The sequence below is a fragment of the Lissotriton helveticus genome, chromosome 10 (genome assembly GCF_964261635.1).
Source record: "Lissotriton helveticus chromosome 10, aLisHel1.1, whole genome shotgun sequence".
Taxonomy (NCBI): domain Eukaryota; kingdom Metazoa; phylum Chordata; class Amphibia; order Caudata; family Salamandridae; genus Lissotriton; species Lissotriton helveticus.
In genome coordinates, this window is record NC_136071.1 from 589,836,807 (window position 1) to 589,849,954 (window position 13,148).

The window sequence follows — 13,148 nt, forward strand, 5'->3', positions numbered from 1 at the left end:
GGAGAGCCCAACTTTGAGCTTCAAGGACATTGGCCCTTAGTCTGTGCATTCCAGCCCAATACATGCCAACAAGATTCCTGAGTTAGTGTCTGTTTCTGTAGTGTAGTGGTTTTCACGTTCGCCTTACACGCGAAAGGTCCTTGGTTCGAGACCGGGCAGAAACAGCGGTTTGCTGTTTTTAACAGTGTTTGCCTTTACTGGCTGACTTTATAGGAAAGCTGAGATAATAGAGGCTGTCTATCCCTCACCAACCTGACGTAGTGTGCTCCAGGGATCTCAGTGACAGCTCGAAAAGAGAAGTGACGATAGCTTGCGCCATTCGCTTGCTCGCCCTTTGCTCTGAAGGGTGGGCCTACTTCATGAAAGCAAGGAATGAGAGCAGAAATGCTTTTCTTGTCCTCACCGCAAGCAGACACTTAGAGAAAACAAACTGTCTGAAGGACAGAGGCTTTTTAATTTCTTGTTTGATGACGGCCATGGAAAAGACAGCAATCATATTGCAGAAGAGAGCAACATGTGCAGTTGCTTGCTTTGGGTGAAGCATTCACCGACTAGCTGCCACTAACCCCTGGAGCCATGTCAGAGGTGACTCTTGCATGGCTCGTTGGTCTAGGGGTATGATTCTCGCTTAGGGTGCGAGAGGTCCCGGGTTCAAATCCCGGACGAGCCCTTTTTAGAGCTAAACATACAAATCGTACTAAAAATGCACTATGCCTGACTATTTCTAGTAATACTCGGTGCATTGTTGCGCAACATATTCCTAACCTCAGAAGAAAAATGGATCATCGTGCTTTTTCTGCCTACCTGCTTAGTCTCAGTGTGTCCCAGGTGATGCTTTCCCAAGCTGTACTCGCAGACATTTAGGCATCAGATATTTGTCTGTCGATGCCTGCACAAGTAAATTTTGAATACGTCTAATTGCAAGCATGTTGGATGATATCTCTGAGGTTTTCACACTTGTTCTGCACATTCTGAGCCGCTGCTGATACAGCAGAATAGAAGTAGGGTGAAGCCTTGAGAGGAACTTTGCTTTAACAGTAGCAAGCAGCAAGGTCGTTTCTGTAGTGTAGTGGTCATCACGTTCGCCTAACACGCGAAAGGTCCCCGGTTCGAGACCGGGCAGAAACACTGAGCGTTGGCTGCTTTTATGTGCACACTCTAAAACCTTATTATCTGAATGCAAGTTTAAGAAGAGGTGGTCTTTGAACACAGTGAGCCGTGGGAAACTTTCTTTACCTTTGCAAGACGAAACAAAGTTATCTGCATCCGTCATCTGGGGGTCGTTCTTGTGCCTATTTTTATTTTGTTTAAGCTATGTTGTATTGTTGGGGCCTTTACACCTGTGACATTGCTGTGAAGGTTGTAAGTGGAAACATTGGCAGGTGCAGATAGAAGAGTTAGACCTAAGCCCCCCTCATGAGCTGTCAGGATGGCCGAGTGGTCTAAGGCGCCAGACTCAAGAGAGCTTGATCTTCAGTGTAGCTGAGCCTTCTGGTCTCCTCATGGAGGCGTGGGTTCAAATCCCACTTCTGACAGGTCCCTTTTACACCCGTAAATCTTCCTGTTTTTTGCAGTGCGTTCCCGGCAAACACCACAATCTTTGCAGGAACCTGTAGCATGTGAAGAGAAATCCACCAACAATCAGGCTGGGCCCTCAATCACAATTCCATGGATTTCTGGAAATGACACCTCAGGCACACCTTCCATTAAATTTGCACTCCATCACAGTAACTGCCTTGCTGGGTTTCTAACTAAGCAGTTGATCCCATCATTTGTTGTGAGGCTCTCCTGCCACCTTTTGGGCAGAGAAGGCACTGTCCCTGCAAAAACACAGGCAGACATGTTCAACAGGGCTTCCTGGTTATGTGGGAGGAGCAGAATGCCATTGGTTCCCCCCTTGCAAATTCTAATTTACATAAGGAAGACAGAGAGGTAGCTGGGAGTAGGCACTGCACACGGGCATTGCACTCTCTCTTATGATTTGCAGCCAATTCTAGATTGAGGCAGGAGGAAAGGAGGTGACTCGCCCAACAATGGCTATACTGAGAAGTCAGCCACTCTGGGTCTCCCAGGTGAGTGTTTCAGGCCTGTGAGCCACTCATATAAATCTCGCCTGATCGAGCCTGAGCGAGCGCTGAGCGAGCGCGTTTGAATCCAAATATCAAACCCCTCTTTCTCAGGCGCAGGAAATGGTGGGCCCTTCATTGCTTCTGGTGTGGAAGTCTATGGGGCAAGGGTCCAGGACTTGCAGAGGAGAACAATTGCCAGAAAGTGCTTGCTGTTCTCATCTGTGCCTTTTTTCTGCTCACTGGCTGATAGGAGATTGGCTGCCCCCTTTCTTGCTAGAGTGAAAAAACAACAACTTGAGAGAAAACATGACGTTGTGAGGCTCACTTAGAGGGAGACTAGCCAAATAGCCCTGCTTTTTTTCTGAAAGACGCTTCAGAAATTGTTCAAAATGTCTCCTGGCCACTCAGGCTCGTTGGTCTAGGGGTATGATTCTCGCTTCGGGTGCGAGAGGTCCCGGGTTCAAATCCCGGACGAGCCCATGCTGTGGACATTTTCAGGATGCTTGTAATATAGGAGCATTTCTTCTTTTCAATGCTATAAGACGCTGTGTATGTCGAGAAAGTTCCTTACCCTGCACGCTATTTTCCACTTGTGGCGGGATAAAGGAGTGCAGGACTTCTTTGCAACTGCTTTTCTGGGCCAGACCAGCATGGTAGGAACATTACATGCATAGTGTTTTTCTAGTGTAATTTCAGGATATGGTTTCAAAATCGCCTCTTGGAATAAAAGTGGTCCTCATTCCTGTCTTCCAAAGAAATAGAGACCGGGTAAGGAGAGCCCAACTTTGAGCTTCAAGGACATTGGCCCTTAGTCTGTGCATTCCAGCCCAATACATGCCAACAAGATTCCTGAGTTAGTGTCTGTTTCTGTAGTGTAGTGGTTTTCACGTTCGCCTTACACGCGAAAGGTCCTTGGTTCGAGACCGGGCAGAAACAGCGGTTTGCTGTTTTTAACAGTGTTTGCCTTTACTGGCTGACTTTAGAGGAAAGCTGAGATAATAGAGGCTGTCTATCCCTCACCAACCTGACGTAGTGTGCTCCAGGGATCTCAGTGACAGCTCGAAAAGAGAAGTGACGATAGCTTGCGCCATTCGCTTGCTCGCCCTTTGCTCTGAAGGGTGGGCCTACTTCATGAAAGCAAGGAATGAGAGCAGAAATGCTTTTCTTGTCCTCACCGCAAGCAGACACTTAGAGAAAACAAACTGTCTGAAGGACAGAGGCTTTTTAATTTCTTGTTTGATGACGGCCATGGAAAAGACAGCAATCATATTGCAGAAGAGAGCAACATGTGCAGTTGCTTGCTTTGGGTGAAGCATTCACCGACTAGCTGCCACTAACCCCTGGAGCCATGTCAGAGGTGACTCTTGCATGGCTCGTTGGTCTAGGGGTATGATTCTCGCTTAGGGTGCGAGAGGTCCCGGGTTCAAATCCCGGACGAGCCCTTTTTAGAGCTAAACATACAAATCGTACTAAAAATGCACTATGCCTGACTATTTCTAGTAATACTCGGTGCATTGTTGCGCAACATATTCCTAACCTCAGAAGAAAAATGGATCATCGTGCTTTTTCTGCCTACCTGCTTAGTCTCAGTGTGTCCCAGGTGATGCTTTCCCAAGCTGTACTCGCAGACATTTAGGCATCAGATATTTGTCTGTCGATGCCTGCACAAGTAAATTTTGAATACGTCTAATTGCAAGCATGTTGGATGATATCTCTGAGGTTTTCACACTTGTTCTGCACATTCTGAGCCGCTGCTGATACAGCAGAATAGAAGTAGGGTGAAGCCTTGAGAGGAACTTTGCTTTAACAGTAGCAAGCAGCAAGGTCGTTTCTGTAGTGTAGTGGTCATCACGTTCGCCTAACACGCGAAAGGTCCCCGGTTCGAGACCGGGCAGAAACACTGAGCGTTGGCTGCTTTTATGTGCACACTCTAAAACCTTATTATCTGAATGCAAGTTTAAGAAGAGGTGGTCTTTGAACACAGTGAGCCGTGGGAAACTTTCTTTACCTTTGCAAGACGAAACAAAGTTATCTGCATCCGTCATCTGGGGGTCGTTCTTGTGCCTATTTTTATTTTGTTTAAGCTATGTTGTATTGTTGGGGCCTTTACACCTGTGACATTGCTGTGAAGGTTGTAAGTGGAAACATTGGCAGGTGCAGATAGAAGAGTTAGACCTAAGCCCCCCTCATGAGCTGTCAGGATGGCCGAGTGGTCTAAGGCGCCAGACTCAAGAGAGCTTGATCTTCAGTGTAGCTGAGCCTTCTGGTCTCCTCATGGAGGCGTGGGTTCAAATCCCACTTCTGACAGGTCCCTTTTACACCCGTAAATCTTCCTGTTTTTTGCAGTGCGTTCCCGGCAAACACCACAATCTTTGCAGGAACCTGTAGCATGTGAAGAGAAATCCACCAACAATCAGGCTGGGCCCTCAATCACAATTCCATGGATTTCTGGAAATGACACCTCAGGCACACCTTCCATTAAATTTGCACTCCATCACAGTAACTGCCTTGCTGGGTTTCTAACTAAGCAGTTGATCCCATCATTTGTTGTGAGGCTCTCCTGCCACCTTTTGGGCAGAGAAGGCACTGTCCCTGCAAAAACACAGGCAGACATGTTCAACAGGGCTTCCTGGTTATGTGGGAGGAGCAGAATGCCATTGGTTCCCCCCTTGCAAATTCTAATTTACATAAGGAAGACAGAGAGGTAGCTGGGAGTAGGCACTGCACACGGGCATTGCACTCTCTCTTATGATTTGCAGCCAATTCTAGATTGAGGCAGGAGGAAAGGAGGTGACTCGCCCAACAATGGCTATACTGAGAAGTCAGCCACTCTGGGTCTCCCAGGTTAGTGTTTCAGGCCTGTGAGCCACTCATATAAATCTCGCCTGATCGAGCCTGATCGAGCGCTGAGCGAGCGCGTTTGAATCCAAATATCAAACCCCTCTTTCTCAGGCGCAGGAAATGGTGGGCCCTTCATTGCTTCTGGTGTGGAAGTCTATGGGGCAAGGGTCCAGGACTTGCAGAGGAGAACAATTGCCAGAAAGTGCTTGCTGTTCTCATCTGTGCCTTTTTTCTGCTCACTGGCTGATAGGAGATTGGCTGCCCCCTTTCTTGCTAGAGTGAAAAAACAACAACTTGAGAGAAAACATGACGTTGTGAGGCTCACTTAGAGGGAGACTAGCCAAATAGCCCTGCTTTTTTTCTGAAAGACGCTTCAGAAATTGTTCAAAATGTCTCCTGGCCACTCAGGCTCGTTGGTCTAGGGGTATGATTCTCGCTTCGGGTGCGAGAGGTCCCGGGTTCAAATCCCGGACGAGCCCATGCTGTGGACATTTTCAGGATGCTTGTAATATAGGAGCATTTCTTCTTTTCAATGCTATAAGACGCTGTGTATGTCGAGAAAGTTCCTTACCCTGCACGCTATTTTCCACTTGTGGCGGGATAAAGGAGTGCAGGACTTCTTTGCAACTGCTTTTCTGGGCCAGACAAGCATGGTAGGAACATTACATGCATAGTGTTTTTCTAGTGTAATTTCAGGATATGGTTTCAAAATCGCCTCTTGGAATAAAAGTGGTCCTCATTCCTGTCTTCCAAAGAAATAGAGACCGGGTAAGGAGAGCCCAACTTTGAGCTTCAAGGACATTGGCCCTTAGTCTGTGCATTCCAGCCCAATACATGCCAACAAGATTCCTGAGTTAGTGTCTGTTTCTGTAGTGTAGTGGTTATCACGTTCGCCTTACACGCGAAAGGTCCCTGGTTCGAGACCGGGCAGAAACAGCGGTTTGCTGTTTTTAACAGTGTTTGCCTTTACTTGCTGACTTTATAGGAAAGCTGAGATAATAGAGGCTGTCTATCCCTCACCAACCTGACGTAGTGTGCTCCAGGGATCTCAGTGACAGCTCGAAAAGAGAAGTGACGATAGCTTGCGCCATTCGCTTGCTCGCCCTTTGCTCTGAAGGGTGGGCCTACTTCATGAAAGCAAGGAATGAGAGCAGAAATGCTTTTCTTGTCCTCACCGCAAGCAGACACTTAGAGAAAACAAACTGTCTGAAGGACAGAGGCTTTTTAATTTCTTGTTTGATGACGGCCATGGAAAAGACAGCAATCATATTGCAGAAGAGAGCAACATGTGCAGTTGCTTGCTTTGGGTGAAGCATTCACCGACTAGCTGCCACTAACCCCTGGAGCCATGTCAGAGGTGACTCTTGCGTGGCTCGTTGGTCTAGGGGTATGATTCTCGCTTAGGGTGCGAGAGGTCCCGGGTTCAAATCCCGGACGAGCCCTTTTTAGAGCTAAACATACAAATCGTACTAAAAATGCACTATGCCTGACTATTTCTAGTAATACTCGGTGCATTGTTGCGCAACATATTCCTAACCTCAGAAGAAAAATGGATCATCGTGCTTTTTCTGCCTACCTGCTTAGTCTCAGTGTGTCCCAGGTGATGCTTTCCCAAGCTGTACTCGCAGACATTTAGGCATCAGATATTTGTCTGTCGATGCCTGCACAAGTAAATTTTGAATACGTCTAATTGCAAGCATGTTGGATGATATCTCTGAGGTTTTCACACTTGTTCTGCACATTCTGAGCCGCTGCTGATACAGCAGAATAGAAGTAGGGTGAAGCCTTGAGAGGAACTTTGCTTTAACAGTAGCAAGCAGCAAGGTCGTTTCTGTAGTGTAGTGGTCATCACGTTCCCCTAACACGCGAAAGGTCCCCGGTTCGAGACCGGGCAGAAACACTGAGCGTTGGCTGCTTTTATGTGCACACTCTAAAACCTTATTATCTGAATGCAAGTTTAAGAAGAGGTGGTCTTTGAACACAGTGAGCCGTGGGAAACTTTCTTTACCTTTGCAAGACGAAACAAAGTTATCTGCATCCGTCATCTGGGGGTCGTTCTTGTGCCTATTTTTATTTTGTTTAAGCTATGTTGTATTGTTGGGGCCTTTACACCTGTGACATTGCTGTGAAGGTTGTAAGTGGAAACATTGGCAGGTGCAGATAGAAGAGTTAGACCTAAGCCCCCCTCATGAGCCGTCAGGATGGCCGAGTGGTCTAAGGCGCCAGACTCAAGAGAGCTTGATCTTCAGTGTAGCTGAGCCTTCTGGTCTCCTCATGGAGGCGTGGGTTCAAATCCCACTTCTGACAGGTCCCTTTTACACCCGTAAATCTTCCTGTTTTTTGCAGTGCGTTCCCGGCAAACACCACAATCTTTGCAGGAACCTGTAGCATGTGAAGAGAAATCCACCAACAATCAGGCTGGGCCCTCAATCACAATTCCATGGATTTCTGGAAATGACACCTCAGGCACACCTTCCATTAAATTTGCACTCCATCACAGTAACTGCCTTGCTGGGTTTCTAACTAAGCAGTTGATCCCATCATTTGTTGTGAGGCTCTCCTGCCACCTTTTGGGCAGAGAAGGCACTGTCCCTGCAAAAACACAGGCAGACATGTTCAACAGGGCTTCCTGGTTATGTGGGAGGAGCAGAATGCCATTGGTTCCCCCCTTGCAAATTCTAATTTACATAAGGAAGACAGAGAGGTAGCTGGGAGTAGGCACTGCACACGGGCATTGCACTCTCTCTTATGATTTGCAGCCAATTCTAGATTGAGGCAGGAGGAAAGGAGGTGACTCGCCCAACAATGGCTATACTGAGAAGTCAGCCACTCTGGGTCTCCCAGGTGAGTGTTTCAGGCCTGTGAGCCACTCATATAAATCTCGCCTGATCGAGCCTGAGCGAGCGCTGAGCGAGCGCGTTTGAATCCAAATATCAAACCCCTCTTTCTCAGGCGCAGGAAATGGTGGGCCCTTCATTGCTTCTGGTGTGGAAGTCTATGGGGCAAGGGTCCAGGACTTGCAGAGGAGAACAATTGCCAGAAAGTGCTTGCTGTTCTCATCTGTGCCTTTTTTCTGCTCACTGGCTGATAGGAGATTGGCTGCCCCCTTTCTTGCTAGAGTGAAAAAACAACAACTTGAGAGAAAACATGACGTTGTGAGGCTCACTTAGAGGGAGACTAGCCAAATAGCCCTGCTTTTTTTCTGAAAGACGCTTCAGAAATTGTTCAAAATGTCTCCTGGCCACTCAGGCTCGTTGGTCTAGGGGTATGATTCTCGCTTCGGGTGCGAGAGGTCCCGGGTTCAAATCCCGGACGAGCCCATGCTGTGGACATTTTCAGGATGCTTGTAATATAGGAGCATTTCTTCTTTTCAATGCTATAAGACGCTGTGTATGTCGAGAAAGTTCCTTACCCTGCACGCTATTTTCCACTTGTGGCGGGATAAAGGAGTGCAGGACTTCTTTGCAACTGCTTTTCTGGGCCAGACCAGCATGGTAGGAACATTACATGCATAGTGTTTTTCTAGTGTAATTTCAGGATATGGTTTCAAAATCGCCTCTTGGAATAAAAGTGGTCCTCATTCCTGTCTTCCAAAGAAATAGAGACCGGGTAAGGAGAGCCCAACTTTGAGCTTCAAGGACATTGGCCCTTAGTCTGTGCATTCCAGCCCAATACATGCCAACAAGATTCCTGAGTTAGTGTCTCTTTCTGTAGTGTAGTGGTTTTCACGTTCGCCTTACACGCGAAAGGTCCTTGGTTCGAGACCGGGCAGAAACAGCGGTTTGCTGTTTTTAACAGTGTTTGCCTTTACTGGCTGACTTTATAGGAAAGCTGAGATAATAGAGGCTGTCTATCCCTCACCAACCTGACGTAGTGTGCTCAAGGGATCTCAGTGACAGCTCGAAAAGAGAAGTGACGATAGCTTGCGCCATTCGCTTGCTCGCCCTTTGCTCTGAAGGGTGGGCCTACTTCATGAAAGCAAGGAATGAGAGCAGAAATGCTTTTCTTGTCCTCACCGCAAGCAGACACTTAGAGAAAACAAACTGTCTGAAGGACAGAGGCTTTTTAATTTCTTGTTTGATGACGGCCATGGAAAAGACAGCAATCATATTGCAGAAGAGAGCAACATGTGCAGTTGCTTGCTTTGGGTGAAGCATTCACCGACTAGCTGCCACTAACCCCTGGAGCCATGTCAGAGGTGACTCTTGCGTGGCTCGTTGGTCTAGGGGTATGATTCTCGCTTAGGGTGCGAGAGGTCCCGGGTTCAAATCCCGGACGAGCCCTTTTTAGAGCTAAACATACAAATCGTACTAAAAATGCACTATGCCTGACTATTTCTAGTAATACTCGGTGCATTGTTGCGCAACATATTCCTAACCTCAGAAGAAAAATGGATCATCGTGCTTTTTCTGCCTACCTGCTTAGTCTCAGTGTGTCCCAGGTGATGCTTTCCCAAGCTGTACTCGCAGACATTTAGGCATCAGATATTTGTCTGTCGATGCCTGCACAAGTAAATTTTGAATACGTCTAATTGCAAGCATGTTGGATGATATCTCTGAGGTTTTCACACTTGTTCTGCACATTCTGAGCCGCTGCTGATACAGCAGAATAGAAGTAGGGTGAAGCCTTGAGAGGAACTTTGCTTTAACAGTAGCAAGCAGCAAGGTCGTTTCTGTAGTGTAGTGGTCATCACGTTCGCCTAACACGCGAAAGGTCCCCGGTTCGAGACCGGGCAGAAACACTGAGCGTTGGCTGCTTTTATGTGCACACTCTAAAACCTTATTATCTGAATGCAAGTTTAAGAAGAGGTGGTCTTTGAACACAGTGAGCCGTGGGAAACTTTCTTTACCTTTGCAAGACGAAACAAAGTTATCTGCATCCGTCATCTGGGGGTCGTTCTTGTGCCTATTTTTATTTTGTTTAAGCTATGTTGTATTGTTGGGGCCTTTACACCTGTGACATTGCTGTGAAGGTTGTAAGTGGAAACATTGGCAGGTGCAGATAGAAGAGTTAGACCTAAGCCCCCCTCATGAGCCGTCAGGATGGCCGAGTGGTCTAAGGCGCCAGACTCAAGAGAGCTTGATCTTCAGTGTAGCTGAGCCTTCTGGTCTCCTCATGGAGGCGTGGGTTCAAATCCCACTTCTGACAGGTCCCTTTTACACCCGTAAATCTTCCTGTTTTTTGCAGTGCGTTCCCGGCAAACACCACAATCTTTGCAGGAACCTGTAGCATGTGAAGAGAAATCCACCAACAATCAGGCTGGGCCCTCAATCACAATTCCATGGATTTCTGGAAATGACACCTCAGGCACACCTTCCATTAAATTTGCACTCCATCACAGTAACTGCCTTGCTGGGTTTCTAACTAAGCAGTTGATCCCATCATTTGTTGTGAGGCTCTCCTGCCACCTTTTGGGCAGAGAAGGCACTGTCCCTGCAAAAACACAGGCAGACATGTTCAACAGGGCTTCCTGGTTATGTGGGAGGAGCAGAATGCCATTGGTTCCCCCCTTGCAAATTCTAATTTACATAAGGAAGACAGAGAGGTAGCTGGGAGTAGGCACTGCACACGGGCATTGCACTCTCTCTTATGATTTGCAGCCAATTCTAGATTGAGGCAGGAGGAAAGGAGGTGACTCGCCCAACAATGGCTATACTGAGAAGTCAGCCACTCTGGGTCTCCCAGGTTAGTGTTTCAGGCCTGTGAGCCACTCATATAAATCTCGCCTGATCGAGCCTGATCGAGCGCTGAGCGAGCGCGTTTGAATCCAAATATCAAACCCCTCTTTCTCAGGCGCAGGAAATGGTGGGCCCTTCATTGCTTCTGGTGTGGAAGTCTATGGGGCAAGGGTCCAGGACTTGCAGAGGAGAACAATTGCCAGAAAGTGCTTGCTGTTCTCATCTGTGCCTTTTTTCTGCTCACTGGCTGATAGGAGATTGGCTGCCCCCTTTCTTGCTAGAGTGAAAAAACAACAACTTGAGAGAAAACATGACGTTGTGAGGCTCACTTAGAGGGAGACTAGCCAAATAGCCCTGCTTTTTTTCTGAAAGACGCTTCAGAAATTGTTCAAAATGTCTCCTGGCCACTCAGGCTCGTTGGTCTAGGGGTATGATTCTCGCTTCGGGTGCGAGAGGTCCCGGGTTCAAATCCCGGACGAGCCCATGCTGTGGACATTTTCAGGATGCTTGTAATATAGGAGCATTTCTTCTTTTCAATGCTATAAGACGCTGTGTATGTCGAGAAAGTTCCTTACCCTGCACGCTATTTTCCACTTGTGGCGGGATAAAGGAGTGCAGGACTTCTTTGCAACTGCTTTTCTGGGCCAGACAAGCATGGTAGGAACATTACATGCATAGTGTTTTTCTAGTGTAATTTCAGGATATGGTTTCAAAATCGCCTCTTGGAATAAAAGTGGTCCTCATTCCTGTCTTCCAAAGAAATAGAGACCGGGTAAGGAGAGCCCAACTTTGAGCTTCAAGGACATTGGCCCTTAGTCTGTGCATTCCAGCCCAATACATGCCAACAAGATTCCTGAGTTAGTGTCTGTTTCTGTAGTGTAGTGGTTATCACGTTCGCCTTACACGCGAAAGGTCCCTGGTTCGAGACCGGGCAGAAACAGCGGTTTGCTGTTTTTAACAGTGTTTGCCTTTACTTGCTGACTTTATAGGAAAGCTGAGATAATAGAGGCTGTCTATCCCTCACCAACCTGACGTAGTGTGCTCCAGGGATCTCAGTGACAGCTCGAAAAGAGAAGTGACGATAGCTTGCGCCATTCGCTTGCTCGCCCTTTGCTCTGAAGGGTGGGCCTACTTCATGAAAGCAAGGAATGAGAGCAGAAATGCTTTTCTTGTCCTCACCGCAAGCAGACACTTAGAGAAAACAAACTGTCTGAAGGACAGAGGCTTTTTAATTTCTTGTTTGATGACGGCCATGGAAAAGACAGCAATCATATTGCAGAAGAGAGCAACATGTGCAGTTGCTTGCTTTGGGTGAAGCATTCACCGACTAGCTGCCACTAACCCCTGGAGCCATGTCAGAGGTGACTCTTGCGTGGCTCGTTGGTCTAGGGGTATGATTCTCGCTTAGGGTGCGAGAGGTCCCGGGTTCAAATCCCGGACGAGCCCTTTTTAGAGCTAAACATACAAATCGTACTAAAAATGCACTATGCCTGACTATTTCTAGTAATACTCGGTGCATTGTTGCGCAACATATTCCTAACCTCAGAAGAAAAATGGATCATCGTGCTTTTTCTGCCTACCTGCTTAGTCTCAGTGTGTCCCAGGTGATGCTTTCCCAAGCTGTACTCGCAGACATTTAGGCATCAGATATTTGTCTGTCGATGCCTGCACAAGTAAATTTTGAATACGTCTAATTGCAAGCATGTTGGATGATATCTCTGAGGTTTTCACACTTGTTCTGCACATTCTGAGCCGCTGCTGATACAGCAGAATAGAAGTAGGGTGAAGCCTTGAGAGGAACTTTGCTTTAACAGTAGCAAGCAGCAAGGTCGTTTCTGTAGTGTAGTGGTCATCACGTTCCCCTAACACGCGAAAGGTCCCCGGTTCGAGACCGGGCAGAAACACTGAGCGTTGGCTGCTTTTATGTGCACACTCTAAAACCTTATTATCTGAATGCAAGTTTAAGAAGAGGTGGTCTTTGAACACAGTGAGCCGTGGGAAACTTTCTTTACCTTTGCAAGACGAAACAAAGTTATCTGCATCCGTCATCTGGGGGTCGTTCTTGTGCCTATTTTTATTTTGTTTAAGCTATGTTGTATTGTTGGGGCCTTTACACCTGTGACATTGCTGTGAAGGTTGTAAGTGGAAACATTGGCAGGTGCAGATAGAAGAGTTAGACCTAAGCCCCCCTCATGAGCCGTCAGGATGGCCGAGTGGTCTAAGGCGCCAGACTCAAGAGAGCTTGATCTTCAGTGTAGCTGAGCCTTCTGGTCTCCTCATGGAGGCGTGGGTTCAAATCCCACTTCTGACAGGTCCCTTTTACACCCGTAAATCTTCCTGTTTTTTGCAGTGCGTTCCCGGCAAACACCACAATCTTTGCAGGAACCTGTAGCATGTGAAGAGAAATCCACCAACAATCAGGCTGGGCCCTCAATCACAATTCCATGGATTTCTGGAAATGACACCTCAGGCACACCTTCCATTAAATTTGCACTCCATCACAGTAACTGCCTTGCTGGGTTTCTAACTAAGCAGTTGATCCCATCATTTGTTGTGAGGC

General features: G+C 47.3%; 24 non-coding genes across 24 annotated transcripts; all 24 read left to right on the forward strand.

The window, feature by feature from the left end:
* The first annotated feature begins 91 nt into the window (after positions 1-91).
* On the forward strand, positions 92-164 carry TRNAV-UAC (transfer RNA valine (anticodon UAC)). Its single transcript has one exon. It is a non-coding gene; the product is annotated as a tRNA-Val (tRNA).
* Positions 165-598: 434 nt separating this feature from the next.
* On the forward strand, positions 599-670 carry TRNAP-AGG (transfer RNA proline (anticodon AGG)). Its single transcript has one exon. It is a non-coding gene; the product is annotated as a tRNA-Pro (tRNA).
* A 385-nt stretch (positions 671-1,055) lies between these two features.
* TRNAV-AAC (transfer RNA valine (anticodon AAC)) lies at positions 1,056-1,128 on the forward strand. The gene has a single exon. It is a non-coding gene; the product is annotated as a tRNA-Val (tRNA).
* Positions 1,129-1,423: 295 nt separating this feature from the next.
* Positions 1,424-1,535, forward strand: TRNAL-CAA (transfer RNA leucine (anticodon CAA)). The gene is made up of 2 exons: positions 1,424-1,461; positions 1,490-1,535. It is a non-coding gene; the product is annotated as a tRNA-Leu (tRNA).
* Positions 1,536-2,476: 941 nt separating this feature from the next.
* On the forward strand, positions 2,477-2,548 carry TRNAP-CGG (transfer RNA proline (anticodon CGG)). Its single transcript has one exon. It is a non-coding gene; the product is annotated as a tRNA-Pro (tRNA).
* Positions 2,549-2,932: 384 nt separating this feature from the next.
* Positions 2,933-3,005, forward strand: TRNAV-UAC (transfer RNA valine (anticodon UAC)). Its single transcript has one exon. It is a non-coding gene; the product is annotated as a tRNA-Val (tRNA).
* A 434-nt stretch (positions 3,006-3,439) lies between these two features.
* On the forward strand, positions 3,440-3,511 carry TRNAP-AGG (transfer RNA proline (anticodon AGG)). The gene has a single exon. It is a non-coding gene; the product is annotated as a tRNA-Pro (tRNA).
* A 385-nt stretch (positions 3,512-3,896) lies between these two features.
* On the forward strand, positions 3,897-3,969 carry TRNAV-AAC (transfer RNA valine (anticodon AAC)). The gene has a single exon. It is a non-coding gene; the product is annotated as a tRNA-Val (tRNA).
* A 295-nt stretch (positions 3,970-4,264) lies between these two features.
* Positions 4,265-4,376, forward strand: TRNAL-CAA (transfer RNA leucine (anticodon CAA)). Its single transcript has 2 exons — positions 4,265-4,302; positions 4,331-4,376. It is a non-coding gene; the product is annotated as a tRNA-Leu (tRNA).
* A 941-nt stretch (positions 4,377-5,317) lies between these two features.
* On the forward strand, positions 5,318-5,389 carry TRNAP-CGG (transfer RNA proline (anticodon CGG)). Its single transcript has one exon. It is a non-coding gene; the product is annotated as a tRNA-Pro (tRNA).
* Positions 5,390-5,773: 384 nt separating this feature from the next.
* Positions 5,774-5,846, forward strand: TRNAV-UAC (transfer RNA valine (anticodon UAC)). The gene has a single exon. It is a non-coding gene; the product is annotated as a tRNA-Val (tRNA).
* Positions 5,847-6,280: 434 nt separating this feature from the next.
* On the forward strand, positions 6,281-6,352 carry TRNAP-AGG (transfer RNA proline (anticodon AGG)). Its single transcript has one exon. It is a non-coding gene; the product is annotated as a tRNA-Pro (tRNA).
* Positions 6,353-6,737: 385 nt separating this feature from the next.
* On the forward strand, positions 6,738-6,810 carry TRNAV-AAC (transfer RNA valine (anticodon AAC)). Its single transcript has one exon. It is a non-coding gene; the product is annotated as a tRNA-Val (tRNA).
* Positions 6,811-7,105: 295 nt separating this feature from the next.
* TRNAL-CAA (transfer RNA leucine (anticodon CAA)) lies at positions 7,106-7,217 on the forward strand. The gene is made up of 2 exons: positions 7,106-7,143; positions 7,172-7,217. It is a non-coding gene; the product is annotated as a tRNA-Leu (tRNA).
* Positions 7,218-8,158: 941 nt separating this feature from the next.
* Positions 8,159-8,230, forward strand: TRNAP-CGG (transfer RNA proline (anticodon CGG)). Its single transcript has one exon. It is a non-coding gene; the product is annotated as a tRNA-Pro (tRNA).
* Positions 8,231-8,614: 384 nt separating this feature from the next.
* Positions 8,615-8,687, forward strand: TRNAV-UAC (transfer RNA valine (anticodon UAC)). The gene has a single exon. It is a non-coding gene; the product is annotated as a tRNA-Val (tRNA).
* A 434-nt stretch (positions 8,688-9,121) lies between these two features.
* On the forward strand, positions 9,122-9,193 carry TRNAP-AGG (transfer RNA proline (anticodon AGG)). Its single transcript has one exon. It is a non-coding gene; the product is annotated as a tRNA-Pro (tRNA).
* A 385-nt stretch (positions 9,194-9,578) lies between these two features.
* Positions 9,579-9,651, forward strand: TRNAV-AAC (transfer RNA valine (anticodon AAC)). Its single transcript has one exon. It is a non-coding gene; the product is annotated as a tRNA-Val (tRNA).
* A 295-nt stretch (positions 9,652-9,946) lies between these two features.
* On the forward strand, positions 9,947-10,058 carry TRNAL-CAA (transfer RNA leucine (anticodon CAA)). Its single transcript has 2 exons — positions 9,947-9,984; positions 10,013-10,058. It is a non-coding gene; the product is annotated as a tRNA-Leu (tRNA).
* Positions 10,059-10,999: 941 nt separating this feature from the next.
* Positions 11,000-11,071, forward strand: TRNAP-CGG (transfer RNA proline (anticodon CGG)). Its single transcript has one exon. It is a non-coding gene; the product is annotated as a tRNA-Pro (tRNA).
* A 384-nt stretch (positions 11,072-11,455) lies between these two features.
* TRNAV-UAC (transfer RNA valine (anticodon UAC)) lies at positions 11,456-11,528 on the forward strand. The gene has a single exon. It is a non-coding gene; the product is annotated as a tRNA-Val (tRNA).
* Positions 11,529-11,962: 434 nt separating this feature from the next.
* Positions 11,963-12,034, forward strand: TRNAP-AGG (transfer RNA proline (anticodon AGG)). The gene has a single exon. It is a non-coding gene; the product is annotated as a tRNA-Pro (tRNA).
* A 385-nt stretch (positions 12,035-12,419) lies between these two features.
* TRNAV-AAC (transfer RNA valine (anticodon AAC)) lies at positions 12,420-12,492 on the forward strand. Its single transcript has one exon. It is a non-coding gene; the product is annotated as a tRNA-Val (tRNA).
* A 295-nt stretch (positions 12,493-12,787) lies between these two features.
* On the forward strand, positions 12,788-12,899 carry TRNAL-CAA (transfer RNA leucine (anticodon CAA)). The gene is made up of 2 exons: positions 12,788-12,825; positions 12,854-12,899. It is a non-coding gene; the product is annotated as a tRNA-Leu (tRNA).
* The last annotated feature ends 249 nt before the right edge of the window (positions 12,900-13,148 follow it).